Genomic DNA, 22916 nt, shown 5'->3' on the forward strand with positions numbered 1-22916 from the left:
TGCATGTGCAACAAAAGAACAAGAATATTTTTAGAACAGTCCCAAAGTGGAAGCCATCCAAATGTCCATCAGTAGATAAATGTTCAAGTTATGACTTAAGTCTTAGATCTGACTGTGTTTTCTGTGAAAATTGGAAAACCTCTCCAAAGCGTACTTTTATTAACTATAAAACAGAGGTGATTCTATCCAGAATTGTTGTGAAAATTAACTAAGATCACTTATGCAAAACCACCTAGAATATGGTTAGCACTTGATAAAGTATTGGTACTTTTTGGAACACCAATGACTATCACAGTTACTTAGTATGCACAGGGTCTTTATAATGTGTGAAATGAATGAATGTATGTAATAATCTGATTTACACATCTGAATGCCTGCCTCTCTACAGCTCATAGAAGTGGATTCTCAGAATTAGAGTTAGAAAGGACACCCCTCTTTGAGGACAATGATTAGCATATCATGAGTATTCAATGTTTGTGTATAAGTAGATAGATGTATGGAGAAGGAAATGGCAACCCACTCCAGTACTCTTGCCTGGAGAATCCCAGGGATGGAGGAGCCTGGTGGGCTGCCATCTATGGGGTCGCACAGAGTCAGACATGACTAAAGTGACTTAGCAGCAGCAGCAGCAGCAGCAGATAGATGTATGCAGAAATCTAACACAACTTACTTATTGAGATTCTATCCTCTGTTTAAAAACCCCACCCCCTCCCTGCAAGAACTCTTCTTAATTATTGAACCCATAGTTGGCAAGATAATGATGGAATCTCAGAAAAGTAAAAGAGAGGAAGAATGGTTATGGATCTAATAGCATACAGTGACCCACCTCTGGTCTGGGAATTGAAGCTGGAAGTCTCTTGAGAAAATGACACCCACATGGAATTCTAGTGCTTCAGGTTTCAGCAGGGTTTCAGCAAGGGAGGGAGACCACAAGTATGACCTTCCTGTTGGTATTTGGGAACCTCCACTTCAGGTCCAAACCAGAGACAGGAAGCTCAGTGCTTGCTAAGCAAGAAAAGGGAATCGACTAGAACACATTCCAGCTTGAGGCTGGCCGTTGGAATAGTTCTTCCTTTGTCTAGGATATTTCTTTCTTTCCTGCTAATGGTCCCAACCGGCTGAAAAGGAAACATTCCTTTCAATAGTATGTAGCAAAAATGTCTCAAGCACTTCCTAGGTATGTCTGTCTAATTGTAAGATCTATTCTCATTTCATATAAGCTTTGTTTTACATTTGGTCTTCCAGAGATAGGTGAAACACTGAAGATAGAGGGTAAGACAAATGCAAGTTAAAAAGATACAGTTTAAAGTCAAAAGGTTTTGGTGACTTGTGATACAGAAAATGTGATCTTGGATTTTTTTTAGTATCTTTCCCGTTTCAGTTAAAGTCACAACAGAAAAAAAAAAAACAAAAACGTGTGAGTAAAGACATAAGGGGTGAACAAATGAGATATTTTGTAGGAAAGGTAAATTGTACCTTCCTTTGGGGTCCAAGGGCATTTTGAAGGGATAGGAACAAGGTTAAAAAACAAAAATGTATTGAACACCTACTATGGCCTAAAACATATGCTGAGCTCCTCACTCATGTTACTCATGTGCCTTAGTTAGGGAGTTTAAGCTAATTGCAAAAGATCAAACAGAAGTCATGAAGCTAGAATTCATATTTTTTTGTGAACTTTTTTTACAAGGGCAGTTGCATTTTGGAGCATGAAAGATAAAGCACTTAGGACACTTCAGGGCAGACAAGGGGATGTCTTAAGTGCAAAGCTAGGCAGCTAATTTAAGTGCTACAGGAAGTTTGAAGCATGATTCCAATATGATGGAGTCTGACTGTGCTGACTGTTGTCAGAGGGGTGGGCAGGCTGGGGAGTGAGTTACACACAGGGCCTCAGATCCTGGGAAAGCTGGTTCATTCATTTGCAAAATGCCCAGCCAGTGTATGTGGACTGGCTCTGGTTTTCATTATTAACAGCAGAAAATCAGAGTGGAGGCCTGGACGGGGTCACCACTGGAATCAGAACCAGAACTGGAATGAACTCTCAGGGCACTTGGATGCTAATTACGCGCATGTCACCTCTTGCTACTCCACCTAGGTTCCTAACCTCCTAACCTCAGTATTTCTTTGCTGTGTGAGCTTTGAAATTTTGAAAGCAGATTAATTTATTGTTTTCATCTGGAAGAATTTTCCTATTTGGATACAGATATTTTAAAAATCCTCCTAGCTTTTCTGTGTTTCACATAATGTGCACACTACGCATACTTATCTAGAAGCCGAAACAAGGCAAATATTTACCATTTTCTCACCACTGGATCTCTATAGCACTTCATCCTACTTCACGGTCCTTTAGTGCAGACTGATTCTAATGAATACGATACCCTCAAGAGGCAGAAACTGTCCCTTCTACTTCAGAGCCCAGAAAATATCACATCTATCTTAGGTTGCTTTGTCCCTATATCTGCTTGCATATTTGTGACTTTCTATTTCCCTAGATTATTGAAATATTCCCTAGATTATTGGAATATTCCCTATTCCATTATCAAATATCTTAAATCTTTAAAATATTTATCCAAAGTATTCTCAAAGTTTCCATTTTTACCCCCTATCAACAAATTAACACATTATTGACCAGGGGATTTTTACAGAAACTAACATCTGTGGCTGGCAATTGTTATGTACGTGAATATTGAAACACTCTAGTCAATAAGGTTTGGGTAGAAGCCTGGTGGGCTATAATCCATGGGGTCGCAAAAACCTGGACATGACTTGGTGACTAAACAAAAACAAAAGACATATTAATACACCTCTGGTCAATAAGTTGTTAAAATACTTTCAGATGCTCTTAAAAAGCAAGTTAAAAAGGCATTGCTTTGAAAGTTGACTGAGGAAGTTTCAACTGTTCACAAGGTGAATGACTTACTGTGCCAGGATTTTTCATATCATCCCCTGACTCCACCCACTGCTCTGGATGGAGCACTGGGGATTACACCTTCCAGGTGTCTTTGTCAGCTGGCTTCTATGTAGATGTGGCCACTGGGTGACGCTGGTGGAAAAGTGCAAAGTCAGCAGGGAGAGACAAAGCAAGGGATTTCTCCCCTCTTCCTATATGCTTCTGGCAGTGTTTCTGATAGTAGCTGCACCTCTTCTGAAGTTAGTTCCAAATCCTTTCCAGACAGACCCTCCCTCTTTGGTTCAGGCTCCCACATAGTAGCCCCATCACAGTTTAGCTCCTCCTGTTTCATCTTCTGTTCTCTGGTACAATAGCATCTCCCCGTGTTCCTTCAACCCCTTTGTTGCCAGTGGCCTTCTGCTCATGTTACTCTTTGGCTGTCTCACCATCTCCAGTTTGTCTTAACAACTTCTACCTGTGCGTTAAATTGCCTCTGTGGATCTCCGTAGTGTGGATGCTGTTTTCCCAGCGTTCCCCTGGCTAACATACTTAACTGAAATATGCTTGTCTGCAAGTGGTGATAAAAGAAGCAGGATCTAGACCTGCTAACTGACGTCTGGTGCTCCTCTGCTGAATCATGAAAGAAGTCTTGGTATTTAAAAGAAGGCCTTAAGTGACCAGTGTAGACAACTGCTGTGGCAGGCTAGAGTGGGAAGCTATGGCCTGAACTGGTCGTAGACGGCTGTGTGGAAAAGGTGTCAGTTAGACAATGTCTCAAGGGTGTGTCTAAAAGCAGACCATTTTTGGACAGTTAAAAATACCATCATAACTACTGCTGCTGGATATCCCCAATCAAATTCTGACCTACATCCTCTTTTATACTGCCCCTAGGAAATTTTTTTAATGTGAGAAAACATTTTGAAAGATTTTAAATTTGAAATTCCAAAGTACATATTAGAAGATTAAAGATAAATATTATCAGAAATACTCTAATCCTACTTTACTCTTAACCTTACTTTACTGTTAGTGATGCTTTGATTTCTTCAGGAATCTAACGGTTGGCATAAAGTGAAGAAGCACGAAAGAGTCTCTTGATGAAAGTGAAAGAGGAGAGTGAAAAAGTTGGCTTAAAGCTCAACATTCAGTAAAATAACATCATGGCATACAGTCCCATAAATTCATTGCATATAGATGGGGAGACAATGGAAACAGTGAGAGACTTTATTTTCTTGGGCTCCAAAATCACTGCAGATGGTGACTGCAGCCATGAAATTAAAAGATGTTTGCTCCTTGGAAGAAAAGTTATGACCAACCTAGACAGCATATTAAAAAGCAGAGACATTACTTTGCCAACTAAGGTCTGTCTAGTCAAAGCTATGGTTTTTCCAGTAGTCATGTATGGATGTGAGAGTTGGACCATAAAGCAAGCTGAACACTGAAGAATTGATGCTTCTGAAGTGTGGTGTTGGAGAAGAGTCTTGAGAGTCCCTTGGACTGTAAGGAGATCTAACCAGTCCATCCTAAAGTAAATCAGTCCTGAATATTCATTGGAAAGACTGATGCTGAAGCTGAAACTCCAATCCTTTGGCCACCTGATGTGAAGAGCTGACTCATTTGAAACCCTGATGCCAGGAAAGATTGAAGGCAGGAGAAGGGGACGACAGAGGATGAGATGGTGGGATGGCATCACCAACTCGGTGGACATGAGTTTGAGCAAGTTCTGAGAGTTGGTGATGGACAGGGAAGCCTGGCGTGCTGCAGTCCATGGGGTCTCAAAGAATTGACACAATTGTGCAACTGAACAGAACTAAAGGAGAAAGCATGATCTTTTACTAGATGTTTTTATAATCTCTAAACATCATAATCTATTCTTGGGTATGGATAAAAGAAATGAAAAATCACAGAATATCTACTATATAAGACTTAGATCTTTCTGAATCAGTGATTAATAATGATTTTATTTAAAAAGCACTACTTGATTGGGTCTGCTTAGGTATTCATTTCACAAAGCCCCCTGATAGCTCGGTTGGTAAAGAATCAGCTTGCAATGCAGGAGACCCTGGTTCAATTCTTGGGTCCAGAAGATCAGCTGGAGAAGGGATAGGCTACCCACTCCAGTATTCTTGGGCTTCTCTGGTGGCTCAGCTGGTAAAGAATCCACCTGCAATGAGGAAGACCTAGGTTCAATCCCTGGGTTGGGAAGATCCCCTGGAGAAGGGAACAGCTACCCACTCTAGTATTCTGGCCTGGAGAATTCCATGGACTGTGTAGTCTAAGGGGTCTCAAAGAGTCAGACACGACTGAGCGACTTTCACTTCACTTCCCTTTCCTGACTGGAGTATTTCTGTTGTCTCATATTAACCTTTTAATTCATTGTCACCAATTTCTATTCCAAGGATCTTTTCAGGAATTTTTTTTTTTTTTTTTAGCAGTGACTTCCACTTCATGTAAAATGAACATTCTATAATAGAACTTCAGTGACCTCTACAAGGTTCATGTCTACAAAAAAAAAGTATAAATATGGCTTTTTGTGTATCTTCCTCCTTGATCTACATTTAGACTGTAATTGATTGATTCTAGCTTTCAAATGTTTTCATTTGCTCTTTCAGAGCAGTAAAAAGTGAGTAACCTAAAAATCTAATTGACTGAAATGATCAGTTTTACCACAGTTCACTACACTTGCTCAGAAAGCTGCTCTGAGTGGCAATTTGAAAGAGCTGTCCTTTGAAATTGGCATTCTCTAAGTATTCTAAATTACAGTTGGGCCATAAATACAACAGGTTAAAACTAAAGCAGCTGAGAAATTATATAGGTGAAAAATTACAAGGATACAATCTTTCCACTCGGGCATGTAAAGATTTAATCTCCCAGAGTGAGAACCCAGAACACAGTGATGGGGTCAAGATAACAGTGGGAGGATGCTTCAGGACAGAGTTCCCAGGGTGTTTTCAGGGGACCAGGTCTGTGGCTAACAGGGGCAGGTGCTACGCAAGGGGAGCCCAAAAGCCCTTTCACCACATCGGGCCAGCTGGGAGCTTATCTGTGGCATCTTGCTTTCAAGGAACGGTTCCCCATTGTCTGCTTAAGAGAAGAGAGATAAACCACCAGCATGGGAACCTCACTGCACACTGACAGGAGAAAAAAGTCACAAAAGAGAGAGGCTAGGAGGCTTAGTTATATAAAAGAAGGATCTATTCTGTTAACATACCTGTAGTAGAAGATACTAAAATATCAATTGTCCAATTAACTAAATAAGCAGTGTTCTTCTTCCTAGTTGGTCTCCGGAATCTCTCTTGATCCTAATTCCCATATGGATGTCCATGACCACTGCCCTTCTTTAAGTCCTATTCAGACCGCACTAGAGGCTTGCTTCTTAGCAGATGATGTCTCCAAACCACTGTTGCTTCCTTCTAATGCAGCCTTATTATTGCAATCAGAGTGGTCCCTTTGGAAAAGTAACCTATCCATTGTCCTCCTACCTATAAAACTCTCCTACGGCCACATACTGCCCTCAAGGTCCAGCCTGAAATCCAAAATCTATCATTTAAATCGTCCATGAACTAGCTTCTGCTGACATCACTGGCCTAAGCTTTCAACTCTCTGCCCCATATATCTTATACCATAGTCACAGAATACACATGGACAGCTCTTTCTTTGCCTGTGTCCACATCTGCTTTGGAGAAGTTTAATGAAAGCCTTTAAGAGGAAATAATAGTCATCACATGCATGGCAGTTCCAGGATCTGCAGGCACAGATCCTAAAAGAGACGTGCGGAAGCTAGGTTACCTTTTGTGATCCAGGTTGTATATCTCATAGCATCACTTATGTAGCATTCTATTAGTTGTATTCACAGAGGTCTGTCCAGTTTCAAGGGGAGGGAACACCAATACTACTTCTTGATAGGGGTTAAGGGAGGCAGCATGATTGTGGAAGAGCATCAGAGACTAGTAGCATTATTGAAGCCATTTCTGTGAAACACAATTTGCTACAGAGAAGGAGTACAGATTACTCTCTTAAGAAGCTTGCCTAAGAAAAGTATAGAAAGATAAGAGAACAAAGCAGGATCAAAGTAAATGTTTCTTTGACCTGGACATATAAATGCACCACCAGTAACAGGAGCAGTTTGGAAACAAACCCAGTAGTCTGCTTAAGAGGTTGAATACTTTTTAAAAGTTTGCACTTTTAAACACCTTGCTAAATAGTGAGGGTCCCCAAACTATAACTTGTAGATGAAGTACAGACCACTGTCTGTCTTTGTAAGCCTGCAAGCTAAGAATATATTTTTTTAAATTATCACTGGAGTGTGTTTGATTTACAATGTAAGTTTTAGGTGTACAGCAAAGTGAATCATTATTCGTATATAGTGATATGTATGTTTGTGTGTGTATTGTGTATATACATACACACACTCTTTCTTAGATTCTTTTCCTATATAGGCTATTAAAAAATATGCAGTAGAGCCTGTTCTATAAAGTAGGTTCTTGTTGGTTATTCCGTATGTTAAATAAATGTGGTGAGAGTGGACATTCTTGTCTTGTTCCTGCTCTTAGGGGGCAATGCTTTCAGATTTTCACTGTTGAGTATGATGTTAGCTATGGGTTTGTCATATATGGCCTTTATTATGTTGAAGTAAGTTTCCTCTATGCCTGCTTTCTGAAAAGTTCTGCCATAAATCAGTGTTAAATTTTGTCAAAAGCTTTTTCTGCATCTGTTGAGATGATAATATGGTTTTTATTCCTTAGTTTGTTAATGTGGTGTATCACACTGATTTGCAGATATTGAAGAATCCTGTATTCCTGGGGTAATCCCGCTTAATTATGGTGTGTAATTCATTTAATATATTGTTGGATTTGGTTTGCTAACACTGTAAGTATTTTTGCTTCTGTTCATCAGTGATATTGGCCTGTAATTTTCATTTTTATGGTATCTTTGTCTGATTTTGATATCAAAGTGATAGTGGCCTCATAGAATAAGCGTTTCTTCCTCTGCAATTGTTGGAAGAGTTTTAGGATAGGTGGTAACTTTTTCTAAGCGTTTGTTAGAATTCACCTGTGAAGACATCTGGTCTTGGACTTTTGCTTGTTAGAAGATTTAAATCACTTTCAATTTCAGTACTTGTGATAGGTCTGTTCATATTTTCTATTCTCTTTTCCTCTTCAGTCTTGAATGTTGTCCCTTTCTAAGAATTTGCCCATTTCTTCTAGGGTGTCCATTTTGTTGGCATATAGTTGTTCATAGTAGTCTCTTATGCTCCTTTGCATTTCTGTGTCATTTCTCCTCTTTCATTTTTAATTTTATTGATTTGAGCCCTCTCCCTTTTCATCTTGATGATTCTCAGTTCAGTTTAGTTCATTTGCTCAGCTGTGTCCGACTCTTTGCATCCCCATGAACCACAGCACGCCAGGCCTCCCTGTCCATCACCAACTCTTGCAGTCTACTCAAACTCGTGTCCATTGAGTTGGTGATGCCATCCAGCCACCTCATCCTCTGTCATCCCCTTCTCCTCCTGCCCCCAATCCCTCCCAGCATCAGGGTCTTTTCCAATGAGTCAACTCTTCGCATGAGGTGGCCAAAGTATTGGAGTTTCAGCTTCAGCATCAGTCCTTCCAACAAACGCCCAGGACTGATCTCCTTTAGGATGGACTGGTGGGATCTCCTTGCAGTCCAAGGGACTCTCAAGAGGCTTCTCCAACACCACAGTTCAAAAGCATCAATTCTTCGGCACTCAGCTTTCTTCATAGTCCAACTCTCACATCCATACATGACCACTGGAAAAACCATAGCCTTGACCAGACAGACCTTTGTTGGCAAAGTAATGTTTCTGCTTTTTAATATGCTATCTAGGTTGGTCATCACTTTCCTTCCAAGGAGTAAGTGTCTTTAAATTTCATGGCTGCAGTCACCATCTGCAGTGATATTGGAGCCCTGAAAAAATAAAGTCTGACACTGTTTCCACTGTTTCCCCATCTATTTCCCATGAAGTGATGGGACCAGATGCCATGACCTTAGTTTTCTGAATGTTAAGCTTTAAGCCAACTTTTTCACTCTCCTCTTTCACTTTCATCAAGAGGCTTTTTAGTTCCTTTCACTTTTTGTCATAAGGGTGGTGTCATCTGCATATCTGAGGTTATTGATATTTCTCCCAGCAATCTTGATTCCAGCTTGTGCTTCTTCCAGCCCAGCATTTCTCATGATGTACTCTGCATATAAGTTAAATAAGCAGGGTGACAGTATACAGCCTTGAAGTACCCCTTTTCCTGTTTGGAACCAGTCTGTTGTTCCATGTCCAGTTCTAACTGTTGCTTCCTAACCTGCATATAGGTTTCTCAAGAAGCAGGTCAGGTGGTCTGGTATTCCCATCTCTTTCAGAATGGCTCAGATGGTAAAGCATTTGCCTGCAATGCGGGAGACCCGGGTTCGATCCCCGGGTTGGGAAGATCCCTTGGAGAAGGAAATGGCAACCCACTCCAGTACTCTTGCCTAGAAATCTCCATGGATGGAGGAGTCTGGTGGGCTACAGTCCGTGGGGTTGCAAAGAGTCGGACATGACTGAGCGACTTCACTTGATGATTCTAGCTAAAGGTTTATCACCTTCTCAAAAGAGCTTTTGACTCCAGTTTCTTTTCCAGAGGATGTGCAAGATAAGCTTGTAAAAGATAAATCTGATCACTTTATAGTGTTCACCATAAATGATCAGAATATCTTAAGTGTGGACACACAGACCTTTTAGATGTTGCTTGAAAGTCTCCTTTCCAACCTTAAGTCCTTCTCTCCTTCTCCGAGGATTGTCCCAGTAAATACTCGGTTCTTGACACAAAACAGGGCCCCTTCTTCAGTCTACTCTTTGTCTAGGATGCCCCATATTTTTACATGAAACTCTGCCTCCTCTACTTCAAGATTCAGTGCAAATATGAAACCTTCCCCAGGCCCCCCAGGGAGAGTGTACGCTTCTGTCCACCGTTTCCTGTCTCTGTGGCCCTGCTGGGTTCTGTGACTCTCCTGGCGTGGGTTCTGTGTCTCTAACTCATTCTCTCTGCCTCTCATGGGAACAGAATGCATGATGTTATAGTCTTCCTGTGTCCAATCTACCTTTGCCCTCCTGCTCAATTACACTGTGTCATGTTTCAGACCAGCAGCAATTTATTATTCTTTCTGAATCGTCAATCCTGAGTATATCTCCTAGAACACAATTTTTGCTGGAAAGAAAAAGGAGGAGGAGAGGAAGGGGGTAAAGAAGAGAATAAATACAGGAAAGCAGTGTCTGTAGAAGTGAGTGAAATTGAGTCAGCAATGACTATGGAAATGCTTTTTAATGGCTACAGCACCTGTGCTGAATGGTCAACACCACTCAGCCAGGGAAATTGACCCTAGAAATGATGATGCCCCAAGAGGCCACTGAAGTGGGTTGAATTGGCGGAGAAGATTTGTCATCTAAAGTCAAATTTCCTGGTTTCCTTCTTAATAGCTGTACAGCTTTGGGAAAATTGAGTATCTCCTGAGTACTTCCACTTCCTCATCTGGCATCTGGGATAATACTATATTTACCTTGATTTTTAAATTTTAAAATATCACCTTAAAGATAGATAAATGTGAGAAATATTTGTTTAGATCAGAGCCCAGTACACTGAAAATAATCAAAGCTAGACCAGGTAAAAACTATAAGCAATGCTAAGATAATCAGACTGAGTCATAACTCAGAAGTCTTTTCACAATTGAGAAAACAGGCCCAGGAAGTGGGAGGAGAATAAGCCCTTCTTAATCAAAATCCAGAAGCAGTGGATTTTGGTGACTTCCCAGAAGTCACCAGAGCTAAAGGGGCAGTGAGGACAGATAGGAAAGGACTATGGAGAAGAGGACAGGGTTAGTAATTAATAATTGTTACAAAGCAGAAAGTATGTGCCAAGAGCTAGTTCATCTGTTCCTCCTAGCATCCACCAGAGGTGACATTATTCCAGCTTTGCAGATGTGGAAATCGAGGAAGTGGCCACTTAGTAGAGACAGAGAGGAGAACAGACTCACTAGTGCTGCCTTAAAGCCCTTATTAGACAGATTAGCCTGTGAAAACACAAACCCCATACCTGCTGTAGAGTGCCAAACACTGGTGGGGAAAAAAATGACCAACAATGCAGTGAGTAATGAGGATACAGCCTCCGAGTTAAGAGAAACATTATTCTAAGTCATTGTTGTAATAATTAAAAGGGAGAGTGGATTGTAAAATACAAGTTGTTTCAAAAAAAGAACATAAATTGATAGTTGGGCTAGTTGCATAGTCCTGGTTTATATGTTAAAATGTACTAGCTTTGAATAGCTTCTTTGAAATGCTCAAGGGAGACAACAAAGTATAAACTGCTTTGAGAAGATTTTCTTTTCTATTTTTTTCTTTTGTGTCTCTCAAAACTTTTAAAAAGTACCTTAAGGAAAACTCACCAGTTTGGCTTAGAAACCATTTTTTTAAAGCTCGTTAGGCATATACTTTCTGAATATTATTCAGAATTATTCTTGCCTCCATCATTTACAAGCCCTTAAAGCATCAGGGTTATCACTCTCCTTCTAAAAGATAGTTACTGGTTTCTCAATCCTCTTAGGAAAGTGTCCTCAAACCTATGCATGTGGAGAATTGCCAGAATACAGCTTTAAGGGGATTTGTAAGTTATACCAGAATAATGTGTATCCAGGTTCCTGAAACGCAGGCATCTAATGCCTGATGCTCTGAGGTGAAGCTAATGTAATAACAATAATAGAAATAAAGTGTACCATCAATGCAATGCGCCTGAATCATCCCCAAATCATCTCCCAGTCCCTGGGCTCCATGGAAAAATTATCTTTCACAAAACCAGTCCTGGTGCCAAAAAGTTGGGGACCGCTGATGTATATGGAGTTATCTTTGTGACTGAGATCAAATTATGCTTACTCCATTACTGAATTCCCAAGAGTGTATGTGCAAAGTCATTTCAGCAGTTCTGGGTCCTAACCTCCAGTAATACTTTAAAAGTATAAGTTTTTTTAAAAGTTTTTGTTTTTTCTGGAGACTTCAGTTAATGACAGTTTCACATATATCGCTCTATTTCCTGATGGCTCAGACAGTAAAGAATCTGCCTGCACTTCAGGAGACCCAGGTTCGATCCCTGGGTTAGGAAGATCCCCTGGAGAAGGGAATGGCTACCCACTCCAGTATTCTTGCCTGGAGAATTCCATGGACAGAAGAGTCTGGCAGACTACAGTCCACAGGGTCACAAAAAGCTGGACATGACTGAGCGACTAACTCTCTCTCTCACACACACACAAGATGTCAAGAGCTAAGGCTACCTAGGAAAAATTCAGCAACTGTCTCCAAGTAAGGAAGTTACAAGGGATACTGAAATTTGAACCATTTGAATGGTTTCACAGGTAATGCATCTTCAGATTCTTGTGAGGTCTTGATTGACATGCATCGTGGCAGAGTATCCATATCATACCCTCAGTGGTACTGCCAACTCTAGACACAATGGCTCAAAATAAATAAGGAAAACCTTGTTGCACCTAATGTCTTAGTGCTCACTCCTAGGGCCACTGGTGCTGAGGTTATGGTCTTGAGGGCTAGAATTGGTAGCAAGTTTTTTTTCTGGAAAGATGAAGATGAGGAGCTTAGAGAAAGCAGACAGCAAATAAAGGGAACCAAACTCAATTGTGTGCAAGGAGGCTGTGGGTTATAATGTTTCGAGAAATCTTTGACTGTAGAATATATGGTGTGCACCTGGGTTTAATGGGCTAAACAGCTCAAATCCAGAATGGTGTCTATTTTTTCTCCATTTTTGATTTCTTCTTTATGTCTTTGAGTCAGTCAAAAACAGCCAAAGTAATCTCTACATTTTTTTTTCAAATACCCTTTTTTCTGTTTTGTCACTATGATAACGTTCCTATAATATGTAATTATGATAAAGAAATTTCTAGCTAGAAGCTATTGACACAAGCATTGAGTTTTTCAACCTGTGGGACCACATACCTTAGAGGGCCACATTGGAACAATAAATACAAGAAGAAAAATATAGCACATATCAGAGTGTGGAATCCAGATATTTGGGAACTAGCCAAATTGTGATAAATATTGTAGCCTATTTTAATCAGTAGTATAAAAAAAAAGAGTTGTTTGAGGAGATGTAATAAACTTGCATAAGCTACAAAATATGTAAATATATATATAATTATGAAATAACAGTTGAATATTTATCCTATTTATATATGTTAAAACATCTATTTGCAAATAGAAGCTTTCTACAATGAGTTAGTAGGATTTATATGAAAAACAATGGTATTTATAATGAAGGTGAAAGTGAAAGAAGCTCAGTCGTGTCCGACTCTTTTCAACCCCATGGACTATACAGTCCATGGAATTCTCCAGGCCAGAATACTTTCCCTTCTCCAGGGGATCTTCCCAACCCACAGGTAGAACCCAGGTCTCCTGCATTGCAGGTGGATTCTTTACCAGCTAAGCCACAAGGGAAGCCTTGGGGTTCAAATACTAGGTCTGCCACCTAGAAGGTGTTGGGTTTGGTGTCAGATAAGCCATCATAACCTCTTAGCCGGTTGATTCCCTTTTAGAAGGGTAAAGATTTAAACTGAATATGCACAAACATAATGTGTTTAGAATAATCCTGAAACCCAGTGGGCATTTAATTGAAATTAGCCTTTTTACATTCAAATTCTCTCTACTTGGATTTTCATGGATGTTAAACAGGTATCAATAACAAGTCAATAAAAACAAAATATACTCACTGGTTGGTTTCAGTTGACTGTGATCCTGAAGTTCTAAGACACCATGAAGGTTAAATGTTGTAATCTACAGTTAACATGCAAGGAAGTTGTCTATTGATGAAGAGAAAGCCACTGCTTATATAAATGGTGCAGCAGGGAGAATTTATTAATAGAGAGGTTTTCTATCATCTCTGTGCAGTTCTAGAGTTTGAGGAACTAAAACAGAGAACAAATTGAATTTATATTGATTTCCCTCCAAATTCACTCAGATCAAAGAGAAAAACAATGATTTTCTTGAGCAACTCTTATAGCTGGACAACACAGTCTTCAGACTCAAGAGGCTTAAACTCTCATGAGAGAGACTAATACATAACACCTAAGACGCACAGCTATTGAGAAAGCATATGTAGAAGTAGAGGAAATCAGCTCAAGGGGTCATGTGTTCTGACCCTGGCCGCACAGAAAGTTTCAATTTATGAAGGAATATCAACAAATAAGACTCTTGAAAGTCTCACAAGCCATCAGCCGCTGCCTCCTGAATACACTGTCCCCGGGTTTCACTGGTGTCATCTTCCGTGCCTACTAAGAGGCACTCTGATTGGAAAGGAAGAAGACCGACATCACGTGCGTCTTCCTGTCCCCCTAGATGTGGCCTTGTCACCAGCAGAGCGACAGGGACCGCACTGCCTCTCCAGCCCTTCACAGTGCCTGCTTCTGGTGGGCTCTACCTGCCTGTACTCGTTAGGCTCCTGAGCTATCAAAGATGAGAAAGGCCTATATGCAGTCCAACTGTGTACAAGTCAGCACTTCCCAACCAGCTCCAGGGTGCCTGTGTAAATATTTACATTTATATACGAACAGATAGACTTTGGGGCTCCCCTGGTGTCTCAGTGTTAAAGAATCTGCCTGCCGATGCTGCAGAGGTCGGTTTGATCCCTGGGTCGGGAAGATCCCCTGGAGGAGATGGCAACCCACTCCAGTATTCTTGCCTGGAGAATCCCATGGATAGAGGAGCCTGGCAGGCTACGGTCCTGTCACAAAGTTGGACACAACTTAACAACTAAACAACATACATATTTATATAAGGGATATGTAGCTCAAGTTAAATAAAAATAACATAAATTCTATAAATTTATAAATTTATATTTATATAAATTTATAAAGTTACTTTCACTAAATATTTCCAATGACTGTACTGAATTCTTCACTATAGCTAACCTATGACAATTGACAAATGAAAACTACCAACTAATGTTCGTTTATATTAATAAATAGAAAAAAAAAACTTGGTTGGAACTTCTCTCATTTAAAGATATTGAGTGCTTTCTTTTATGAACTGGATCGTAGTTTTCAAATATTGGGAGAATATTACTTTTTGTGCAACTCGGATGAAATGCCTATAGATGTGACATTTTAACTTTAGTCTGTATTACATTTTCTATCACTTTCATAAGTCAATACAATCAACAAAAGAGTCAGCTAAAAAGAACCCAATAAACCAAACTTTGATTAGTGGTATTTGCCCATTTTCATTGTGTAAATACTCACATCTGGCAGATATTAAGCTATAAAATGATCCCACTGAATGGGAAAAGATGTCAGCAGCACAGCTATTTTATAATATTTCCACCATGGAGGTGCAATAGCTAATAATATCATTATCCTAAAGAGAATAGATCATAGTCAAATGAAGTCAAACATTAGAAAATAATGATTTTGGGTACTTTATTTTAACATAGCATGTTAAATGTGCAGTCTATAGAGTTTGTCAGTGGCGCTGTGTCCCTTTCTAACTTTTTAGTGGAGTATAGTTGCTCTACAATGTTGTGTTGGCTTCTGCTATACAGCAAGCTGAATCAGCCATCCATACACGTATATCTCCTGTTTCTGGATTTTCTTCTCATTTAGGTCACCACAGAGCATTGAGTAGAGTTCCCTGAGCTATGCAGTAGGTGGTTCTCATTAGTTATCTATTTTATAACTATCAAAAATGATGCTGTTTAAGACAAGTTCCCAGAATTTCTGAAAATAAAACCATCATCTCTCAAATTCCACATGGGCTCCAACACACAACTGCATACATAAACCCTAGGATTCAAACTGCTCATTTTACAGATGAGAAACTGAGGCCCTAGGAAGAGATAAAAGTGGTCCAAATTTCAGTAATTTCACTATTTTAGGTTTAGTGAGTAGAGCTATGGATTTGATCCTCATTACTATTTACTCTGTCTTCCTAAGTAGTTTGATTCTCTAAACCTCAGCTACCTTTTTGTATTTTATAGAAATAATAGTTTCAAAATGTTAATAATTCCAAAATAATAAAGTTATAGGGAATAAAGTATATTCCAAGTCACATATTTAGCTAATATTTAGAAAGTGCTTCATTATTAATAGTTATCATTTGTTGTTGTTTAGTCACTAAGTCATGTCCAATTCTTTGCGATTTCATGGACTATAGCCCATCAGCTCCTCTGTCTATGGGATTCTCCAGGCAAGAATACTGGAGTGAGTTGCCATTTCCTTCTCCAGTAATAATAATTAGTAGTAGAAGGTTACTACATGCAATGAAGACAACTTGAATCCTAGTTCCACACGACAACCTTTCAGATACCTGTAGACAGTTCTCACATTCCACTAAATAAAAATCACTCAACTGCACAACCCAAGTTCTTTCAAAATCTCAATATTCAACTTGTGTTAGGCTTAGCACTTGGTGCTAGTAATACAACTTCTAACTAGAGTGGTTTTCCTCTTTGACCATCTACAATTAAAAGTATCTTGAACGAAGGTTTGTTTGGTTTTGTTTTTGGTCCACATCTAGAATTATTAATAGGTTCAGATCTGAGCAGCATTTCAAGAATAACGTTAACAAACAGAGTGTGTCACAAGGAGGTTTTCATGATAAGGGTTCTAGAAACCCTCGTACTTCCAGAGAGAGTTAAAGGAAGGGGGCCTATTTGTCCTAGAGGAGACAAGATTTGAAAATAATTCGATGCAAAATCACATAAAACAGAGCTTATTTGACTATTTGACCCTTGCTGTAATCCCAACTTGCCATTTGTGTTCTCATTGGGCTTTTGTGAAAGTATAATGAAATGTTGAATGAGAGAATGCACAAGTGAATAGATGTATGAGCCACGTATAATATACTGCTACTGCTGCTAAGTCACTTCAGTCGTGTCCGACTCTGTGTGACCCCATAGACGGCAGCCCACCAGGCTCCCCTGTCCCTGGGATTCTCCAGGCAAGAACACTGGAGTGGGTTGCCATTTCCTTCTCCAATGCATGAAAGTGAAAAGAGAAAGTGAAGTCGCTCAGTCGTGTCCGACTCTTAGCAACCCCATGGACTGCAGCCTACCAGGCTCCTCCGTCCATGAGATTTTCCACTGTTTAAATGCAATTGGACTGTTTACTACAGGCTCTTGACCCTGAATTTCCTCATTGGTGATAATGGGATGACAGCAACCTCGTCAACAGGTTGTTATAAAAATTATGTAACAGAAACACTCAGCACATGACATACACTTGATAAGTGGTTGTTATCCTTATTCTTGTTCTCCAGCTTTCTAACTTTCTAACTAGCTGATCAATCACTTGAGTCCCTATAAGAACTGAGGGGAAACAGGGAAAGAACTGGACAGTATGTTCCAGGGATCTGTGTGCAGCAGAGTAACACATATCAGAAACGTGGGCTTTATAAAAAGTTTTTGGAAGGAATAAGGGGGATTCATAGAAAAGTATTGTTGGTGAAAGTAACATAAGCTTAAACAGCCTAATATAATTCCTACATCTTTAGACCTATAATGAATTTCAATCAGACTCAAAATATTATGGGAAAGACTTATAAAAACCTAGTGAGAAAGTATACACCAATGTCCATACGTGGGTCTGAGATATTTGGGAAGAGTAACAAGGGAATTGTATGTAAAACCTTGAAAAATTACCTCCTAATATCTATCCTCTGACAATGTGTTCACCTAAAAGACTCTTTTTGATCCTAATAGGTAGATGAAGGTATGTGCTAATTCTGGCCTAAGTGATTAAGGCAGAATTATTTCCTAGAATTTCTTCCAAGATTCCTTTAAAAGAGTCAACAAGGGTTTTTTTGTTTGTTTGTTTGTTTTCCACCTTTTAAGAAGTCTTTCTTTGGCCTACAACTAGGAATTGAAGCCTGAAGTTTCACCAGCAGCATTCTGGGACTAGGAAGTGACTATATGGAGGAGCCTGGTAGGCTACAGTCCATGGGGTCGCAAAGAGTTGGACACGACTGAGTGACTTCACCTAGGAATGGAAGGCATGAAGTGGATCCAAACAGACAGAGTTGCCACTTAACAGACGGTCACCATCCTACACTGAACTGTGCGACCTCCTTTTCCATGACAGAGAAAGGTACTCTATCCAGTTTCCTACCCCAGTAACAATATCAGACATGTTCAATAGTAAGGGAAAGAACTCAACACTTTCCCTAATGTTTGAGTCCTAGTATATTAAGACAAAGCTAACAAAATCTCTTAACAGGCAGAGGTGCCCCAAGTGATATGAGTTCATTAATAACTAACAATAGGGGATTTGACTTCCAAGCCTGTGAATACTGATCAAGTTTCTTAAGTGTCTGTATTAAAAAATATAACTCTCACTACAAATGTTGAAACTGAAGTCCAAAGAGGAAAAATGACATTTCCAAGTTCGACTGATACTAACACAGTACCCAGGTTTGGGAGCCTCATTTCTGTGTTCTCTTCACCGTGTCATGCTGTCCTTAAAAGACATGAAATATTCAATCACTACAAGTATCTATTTTTGTCTATTTTCCTGAACTATGGAATCACAGTGATTGCATTCACTTGAAAACTATGGCAGAAAATGTAAATTTACTTGAGTCAGTCTATTCTTAAGGCATTCAGAGATTACAAATCATCTCTTTTTCTTAGCGTATCCTGAAAAGAATTCCAACCTTATTTAGCAAATAGGAACTAGAGAGAACATGTAGACAGGCCATGGCAGAAACCCCATTTTTTTTATCTTCAAGTTGAACCCCTCGTCTCCCCACATTCCGAACACTGAGGAATGAGTCTGTACTTGACAAATGGCTGGCTGGTAGAGAGGCCCCCCATCATTACCCAAATCCAGTTAGAAGAGGAATGCACCCTCGAGAAAGGGGCCTGGTGAAAAGAGCTTAGAGACAGTCTGGGCTGAAGCAGGGTCCTTCTGATTCCATTTATCAGTGGTGTGGTGGTGTCTTTTGAAGTGGCTTCCTTCAGTCTTGGCAGGAGCTCAGAGAGCCACCAGCGTAGGAGGAAATGCCACCCACAGCCTCCATGAGGCTCCTCAAGGAGGGGGCACAGCCGGAGCCAGGCCTTGCTGAGACCAGGCTGTGCCAAGGAAGAAGAGGAGAGAAACACGCTGACTCATGCCTTTGGCCACTTCCAAATTATTAGGAATTTCCTGAACCAGGGATTGCACATACACTTATTTTTTCTGGGATAAGAGAAATCATGAGGCCTTTTTCTAAATATGAGGGGAAAATGAACTCACAACCATGAAAGTTTTAGGGATATCATATACACACATATTTTTCATTAGCCCCTACAGATCCATGTTCCAGCCTTCTCTCCTCTAGTGTGTAACCTAGGAGGCTGACATCATATATACTGTATCAGTGGGCTGTGTTGCTATCAAGCTACCAGTTGACTATGGCCAGTTGGAGACACCAGTAAAGAGATCAGAAGGGCTGGAAAGAAGTTTGGTCAAACTACTTAATACTGCAGTCCTCTTTCATTTAGATCCCATAGGTTGGTTGAGCCCCTTTACCAGTAGTCAGGCCCTATCAAGCAATATTCATGGAGCAAATGATCAAGGTCCATCTTCTCTATTATCTGTTGAAGTCTTAGTAAGACTGTCAATTGAGGGGCATACGATAGCCACATGATCTAAACTAGGCCAATGAATTTTTTTTTTTCTCTTGGGGAGCCTGGTGATAGAGATGGAAAAAGAGTTGGAACTGATTGATGCCTGTGTTTGAGCCTCCTCACCACCACCAAAAAAAGTCCATTGGTTCCTTAGATTCCAAGAGCTACACACTGGTTTTCTATTCTTTTTATTTTTTATTTTTTTTTAAGTCCTGGTTATTCAGTGTTTCCTTAAGTTTTTTGATCCATGCACATTCAATCAAAAAGAAAGCTATCACTGAAGAAATTAAAGCTCAGAGCATTGTAGCAACATGTCCAAAGTCACACAGCTAGTAATTAGAAATCATGGGATTCAAATTAGGTTTGTTTCCAATATAAAACACTGCTTGCAGGAAGGCAGGATTTAGGAGTTCAAGACCTACGTACACAAAGACATGGAAAAATGAATCTTGCTATTAAAAACTGAGTAAGCTCATGGAAAATGTCTGCCCAGTGCCCACATACAGGAAGTAAACAAAAAGCAATTTAGAAAGTTTCCATGACCAATAGAATTATATTTGATACAGTGTATGCCCTCCTGAAGAAAAACTAATTATCAGTGTATGAGTCTTTGGTCATTTTCAGAGCACATTTCTTTCTCACGTAGGGTTTTTTCTTATATTTTTCACTGCTTACTCTCTTCTGAGAGTAACTGGATAAGGAAGCATGTATTTATACATTACTGACAGTGGGGTTTTGTAGTATATGGTATCTGATATAGATTGAATGTGTGTCCCCCAAAATTTATGTGATGGAATTAGGAGGTGGGGCCTTTGGCTCTGCCCTCATAAATGCGATTAGGATCTTACACAAAATGACCCAGAGAACAACTTTGCCCCTTTCACCATGTGAGTACACAAATGAGAAGGCACTATCTATGAACAAGAAGATGGACCTTCACAAGACAACAAACCTGCCACCACATTGATCTTGGACTTCCCAACCTTCAGAATGTCAAGAAATAAATTTTTGTTGCCCATTAAGCTATCCAGTTGATAGTGTCTTATTATAGCAGCTGAACAGACTAAGGCAATATCTCTTTTAATTCTTAGTTATCCTGTGCAGAAGTCATTTTTGTCCTACCTTTCAGGAAATGAAGGCACCATTGCCCAAGGTCATATTATTGTAAAAGAGAGAGCAGAACCTTAGAGTATGGACCATGTTTTAAAGAGCACTTCTCAGCAAGGATGCTATCTCACAGGCATCCCTGAGACAACCACAAAAATACTACCCTGATTGAGAACCTCAAAATTATACAGGCCTATGAACATATATTTCTACCCCATTTTTCTTCTTAAAGCTCTACTTCATTCTTTTTTTCTTTTCCTACATGCAACAACATCTTTGTTGCTGTTTTTAAGATATGATAGGTGGGTATATCTAGCAGAAGATTGGATGTAACATCCTAAATAAGGAAAGTGTTAGTTGCTGAGTTGTATTCAACTCTTTGCGACCCCACCAGGCTCCTCTATCCATGGAATTCTCCTGGCAAGAGTACTGGAGTGGGTTGCCATGCCCTTCAGGGGATCTTCCTGACCCAGGGACTGAACCCTGGTCTCCAGAATTACAGGTAGATTCTTTACTGTTTGAGCCAGCAGGGAAGCCCCATCTGTGAGCAGCCTCACATAATGTAAAAGCCCAGTCATTAAATATTTGAGTATACAATATGTTCCTGACAGTGTCCTAGTCATTGTGAATAAACTGATACATTCTGGCTTTTATTTTTTTAAAAAAATCACATATAAGCAAGTGAAAAAAACTTTTTAAAAAATGTACTCAAATATGCTATATACAATATCTGCAAGATAACTTTGACTTTAAAAATTAACTGATGGATTTTCAACAAGTGGTGCTGGGACAACTGGATGTCCTCATGCAAAGACTAAAGCGGAACCTCACCCTCACACCATATATAGTAATTAACTTAATGGAAAACAGACCTAACTCAAAAAAGCTGAAAATATAAAACTTATAGAAGAAAACACAGGAGATAATCTTCATGACTTTAGGTGATGGTTACCTACATACAGGCTTCCCAGGTGGCTCAGACTGTAAAGAATCCACCTGCAATGCAGGAGACCTGGGTTTGATCCCTGGGTTGGGAAGGTGCCCTGGAGAAGAGAATGGTAACCCACTCCAGTATTCTTATATGTGTCACCAAAAGCACTAGCAATAAAGAAATATTGATTAACTAGACCTCATCAAAAGTAAAATCTTTTGTGCTTCAAATAACTCATCAATAAAGTGAAAAGATAACCCACCAAATGGAAGAAAATACTTGCAAATCATATGCCTGATGAAAGACTTGTCTTCAGAAGATATAAAGAGATCTCACATTTTAGGTTATTTTTTTGATTTGTGATTTCTTCCTTCTCTGAGAGCAATTTTTTAAATGGGTAGAGAATTTGAATAGACATTCCTTCAAAGAAGACATGCATATGACCAGTAAACACACATGAAAAGGTGGTCAATATTAACCACTAGAAATATGTAAATCCTAACCATAATGAAATACCCACTTCTTTCCCACCAGCATGGCTATTTAAAAAAACAAAAAACAGACAAGTGTTGGCTAAGATTTGGAGAAACTGGAACCTTGGTACTTTGCTGGTAGAACTGTAAAATGGTGCAGCCACTGAGGAGAACAGTTTGGCAGTTCCACTCTTAGGCATACACTCCAAAATGAAAACATATGCCTACAGAAAAAGAATATTCATAGCAGCAGTATTCACATTAAGAGTTTGGGATTGACATGCACGCGCTACTCTACTTAAAACGGATAAGCAATGAACACTGGGGTACACGTGTCTCTTTCAGATCTGGTTTGTATGCCCAGGAGTGGGCAATAAGGAACTGCTATATAGCACTCAACATTAAGTAAACAACCTAAATGGGAAAGGAAGTTGAAAAAGAATGGATATATGTATATGTATAACTGAATCACTTTGCTGTATGCCTGAAACTAACACAACATTGTTAATCAATTATACTCTAATTGAAAATGTAAAGTGAAAAAAAAAAAAAAAAACAGGTAGCCAGCATAACCATCAACAGATGAATCTATGAACAAATTAGGGTACTTCCCTACAACAGAATATTATTAAACCATAAAAAAACAAATTACTGGTACAGGTTACAATGTGGATGAAGCTTGAACACATGCTAAGTGAAAGAAATTCTTCGCAAAAGACCACATACATATGATGCCATTTATATGCCATGCCCAGAATTCCACAGAAACAGACAGTGGATTAATGGTTACTAGAGGCTGGGGGGAAAAGGAAATAGGGAGTGATTACTAATGGGTGTGGGCTTTCTTTCAGGAGTGATGAAGTTTAATTAAGTAGAGT

General features: G+C 39.6%; 2 long non-coding RNA genes across 2 annotated transcripts in view; one reads left to right on the forward strand and one right to left on the reverse strand.

Annotated features, from left to right (window-relative positions):
- The window catches only part of LOC122451017, a 304542-nt gene that overhangs the window by 233997 nt on the left and 47629 nt on the right, over positions 1-22916 (forward strand). Inside the window, exon 4 of the long non-coding RNA XR_006272289.1 lies at positions 17780-18007. This is a non-coding gene — a long non-coding RNA (uncharacterized LOC122451017). The remainder of the gene's footprint in view (positions 1-17779; positions 18008-22916) is intronic.
- LOC122451016 overlaps positions 1-22916 on the reverse strand; it is a 228564-nt gene that overhangs the window by 5994 nt on the left and 199654 nt on the right. The gene's annotated exons all lie outside the window — the stretch shown is intronic.

The sequence above is a fragment of the Cervus canadensis genome, chromosome 12 (genome assembly GCF_019320065.1).
Source record: "Cervus canadensis isolate Bull #8, Minnesota chromosome 12, ASM1932006v1, whole genome shotgun sequence".
NCBI classification, from domain to species: Eukaryota; Metazoa; Chordata; class Mammalia; order Artiodactyla; family Cervidae; genus Cervus; species Cervus canadensis.